The sequence below is a fragment of the Ursus maritimus genome, unplaced genomic scaffold (genome assembly GCF_017311325.1).
Source record: "Ursus maritimus isolate PB19 unplaced genomic scaffold, ASM1731132v1 scaffold_6, whole genome shotgun sequence".
In the NCBI taxonomy this organism is placed as follows: domain Eukaryota; kingdom Metazoa; phylum Chordata; class Mammalia; order Carnivora; family Ursidae; genus Ursus; species Ursus maritimus.
Window position 1 is genome coordinate 33009537 of NW_024426774.1, and position 4533 is coordinate 33014069.

Here is a 4533-nt window from a genome sequence, read left to right on the forward strand (position 1 = left end):
CCCGACAGAATCCGTGTGAGGCTTCTGAATAATTCATACACGCTGAGCGCAGACCAATGAAATTTAAGCAGCAGATGTGAAGTCCAAGGATCTGTATTGCAAAACAAGCTCCCCGGGTGATTTGGATGCACAGCGGTGTTAAAAGGCACTGATTTAACCTGACATCAGGAGCCTCCTGATGCGATACAAGAAGGATGCAGTGTCACCGATGAAGAATTCTTGCCACAAATGTCTACCCCGAGTCATCATGAGCAAACAATCTGACAAATCCAGGTGCAGAAACTTCTGTAACACAACTGACCCAAACTCTTCAAAAAATCCAATACGAAAATAATTTTTAAAGGCAAGGAAGGTGCGGTATTTTAAATTGAAAGACACTAAAAAGACATAACAATACAATACAATATACCTTGATTAGCGTTCAAATTTAACACACACACACACACACACACACAAATATAGAAGGCATTTGGGGGACGATTGGAGAAGCTAGGAATTTTGACTATAGAATGTAGGTTAGATGTATTATAAAATTGTTAAATGTTTTTATTGTGATGAGACTGTTGTGGCTGTGTTGGAACTCCTTACTTCTACAAAATGCCTTCTAAATATTTGAGAGTAAAGTCTATGATTTCTGTAGCTTTCTTTCACATGGTTCAGCGTACAAAAAAATGTAGGAGCGGGATTTGAAGAGAGTGTGGCAGAATGGTAACAACTGGTAAAATCTAGTGAAGAATACATGGGTATTCATTCTATCACTCTTTCAAATTTTCCAGTTTTAACATTTTTTAAATAACACAAAAAAATGTTAATGTTGACATTGGTTATCTATAAGTGAGGAGATTAGAGTTGGTTTTGAGTTTCTTGACCCCACCTTCCCCCCTCAGCTTTTCCAAAATTTTGGCAATAAAACATAAGGCGCTTTCATAATTGGGACGAGGACTAGTAAATGTTCATCTGTGGGGTAAAAAAATAAATTGCACAGGGGCAGAAAGCCTGAATGTTCCCCCCACACACACTCGAGGCCTAGAAGGAGCTCAGTAGTGTGGGAGCTCCTGGCTTCCAAGACAGCAGCTACCAGACGTCCCTCCTTCCAGCAGAAGAATACTGGCGCCGTGAGATGTTTGGAGGGCAGCAGCTGGACCTTCAGCACTCATTCAGCTGCAGGTCGCCCAGCAGTGTGGACATAAGACTCCCAGCTGCCCGACAGGCCACAGGCTCTTCCATAGCAAGACTTCTCCTCACTGGGCGCAAGAGAAGCCTGTCTTCTCCTTGCCCCAAATGTGCTGTGGCTTCCAGCACAATTTCAGAGACCTGGGGCAGGGGATACGTTTTCCTTAGACGTCCCCTGGCCAAAACATCTCATCTTCTCCAGGAAAATGTGTTGCAATGTGGTGATAATCCCCACCAGGGGGCAGCAGACTCTCATGAAAAGATACTTCCCGGCCAGGAAAAAGAATTGACTGAACCCTCAAAGCCCCTTACTGGGGTCTGACATCCTGCAGAGGACTCGAGTGGATGAGGAAACAGGAGTTCAAGGTATAATCATTCTTTATATTCTGTTAGTGCTTCATGGATGTCAAACTTTCCCATATGTCACGTCATCGGAACTATCCAACAGTCCTCAGGCCACGGAGCATGACCACCTCTACATGACAGATGAGAAAACAGGGCTCGAAAAGGTTAAATTTAGGTGGCCTGTCCAAGATCAGAGGGCTGGGAATGTATCAGATCCGGGACGTGGGCGCAGGCGACCTAGCTCCACATTCAGTGCTCTCTCTATCTCTCGTGTCTACCTGTAGTCATCACAGCGGTGACTTCTCAATCATTCACCACACGTGCAAATTTCCTCCCTTAATCTTCACAACAACCTATGAGACATGCTGCCTCCCTGGGACAGGGAAAGGGAGATGGAGGAAATGAAGTAACTCGCCCAATTAATAAATAGTGAAGCTAGGATTGGAACTTCGGTTTGCCGGCCCACTCACAGCTACCGCTTCCCCACTGCCACTGACAGCAACCATTTGTAAGTTCAGTTCTATGCCAGTCACTGGTGATGCAAAGTCCTAGACCTCAAGCAGCAGCCGGTCTGGGAGAACCCAAGATGCAGGTGCCAAGGGAAACCCACCAAGGGGAGTCCTGCCGTCCCCATTGTACAGATTAGGCAGCAGGGCTTAGAGATGTTAATGAGCTTGCCCCAGGCTACAAGGGTAAGCGATGCATCAGGGATTTGGCTCCTGGCCATTTGCTCCACCTGCTGCTTTCTTATACCTCTCAGCACCAAATATTCTGGGCCAAAATATCAGCAATAAGAAATGTCCCAAAACATGTAGGAAATTCTGCTGCACTGGTCATCCCATCAGATCTCTGTGACTTGGCCTCCAGCCCAGATTCCTACCAGGCAAGGCCTTTCTCACCCACAGAGCCCCTACCCCCTGCCCATCACCATTTGGTTTTTCTCCTTCTGGAACTGTCCAGGAAAAATAAAGGCAGATCCTTTTGCATACTGAGGACCCTTGATGAATAGCTGCTGTGGGGGATCAAATGAGCTTCTCCACGAATCTCTCCTCTCTGCACCTCTACCACCAAGAGTAAGGGGCAGCACCTGGCATCAGATAGGGGGCCAAGGGCAAACAGGTGTTTTCCTATATATGCCTGGGAGTTCCGTTACCTAAGCAAAGCCCACTCTCTAGGTACCCCTTTTGTTCTCCCAGCAGATTCCAGTCATCAATCTGCTAGAAAGCTCCCCCATCCCCATGGCCGCCATTTCCTACTGAGCACACATGGGGATTCTCTACTTATGTCCTCTCAAGGTTCTCACTAGAATATGCCCCCTTCTGTACCACACCCTAAAGCAAGTCCGTATGCCTGCTACAAGAGCAGAGGTGTAGTGTTTAAAAAGGATACTGGATTTGGGAATCTGAGTTTAAAGATATGGATTTAAACTGAGTTTTAGCCCTCACTAATGGAGGACGAGGATGGACAAATCCTGTACTTTCTCCAGGCTGGGCATCGTCTTTCTGTCCTTGCCATGGGGTGATGGCTTTAGGGGTAGAGTGGCATTAAACATATTAACGCATCTTAGAAGGCACTTTGCCAACTCTGAGTTGCTGCACAAACATTAGCTCTGCTCACTGCTTATTAATATAGAAAAGAAAGAGAAGGATTTAAAATGTGGATAAAGGTATAAATATTCAGGAACTCACCAAGGATGCACTGCTGATAACAAATGAAATAATAATGCAGCTAAATTGAGTCTGCACCCTCACCTTCTTTATCTCATTCATTCTTTGGTTGAAATTCACCTATCTTTCCCTCTGTGTCCCTCCTCACCTTAAGTATTTGGAAACGATGCAATTTATACATAGTAACTCGTGGGTCAAAAATGAAGTTATAAGGAAAATTAGGAAATATCTTCAGTTGAATGAAAATGAAAAGCCAGCTTATCAGAATTTGCAGGTTGCAGCTAATGTAAACTGTAGAGGGAAAGTTAATACTTGTATGAGAAAATCATAAAGTCTCAAATCAATGATCTAAGCTTCCACCTTATGAAACTAGAAATTAAAGAGAAAGTTTAAATCCAAAGCAAGAAGGAAGTAGCAAAAATAATTCAGAATTCAATGAAACTGAAAATAGACAGATAAAAATCAATGAGCAAAAACTGATTCTTTGTAAAGATCAACAAAATCAATGAATGTCTAGCCAGACCAAGATAAAAAGACAGAAGACAGAAACGACCATCATTAAAGATGAAAAAGGAAACATCATTACAGATACTACATTAAAAGGATAATAAGGAAATACTATGAATAATTTTATGCCCATAAATTCAACAACTTAGATGAAACAGATCAATGCCTTGAAAAACACAAACAACCAAAGCTTTCTCAAAAAGAAATGGATAATCTGAAAAATCCTATTTCTAGTAAAGAAATTGAATTCATAGTTTAAAAGCTTCTATCAAAGAATTCTCTGGGATCAGATAGTTTTACTGGCTGATGCCACCAAACAGTTGGAAAAAATACTGCTAGTTCTACACAAGCTCTTTAAGAGAAAGCAAGAAAATGGAATAATTCCCAACTATCCCTGGTTTTAACAGTCGTAGAACAATGGGGCCCCTGGCTGGTTCAGTCAGAAGAGCATGCAACTCTAGATCTCAGGGTCGTGATTTCAAGTTCCATCTTGGGTGTAGAGATTACTTAAATAAATAAAAATAAATAAATAAATAAATAAATAAAGTCAAAAAAAATTTTTTAATGAAAGTTGTAGAAAAAGATAATTAATCAATGTGTTGTTTCTGTTTCCTTAATTTGTAATAACAGAAAATAACAAGTAGCAAAAATTGTAAGTTTTTTATGAAGAAGTATGATCAAAATAATAATATCCCTTCAGCATGTGTATGTGTTCCCAAGTTCTGGTGGTTTGGGGGAAAAAATAAAATTCCACATTTAAAAATCAGAAATAATTTCTTGAACATTGTAATCAAACTTTTCCTATCCATTCAATGACAGAGAAAGGTATATACGGCTTTAA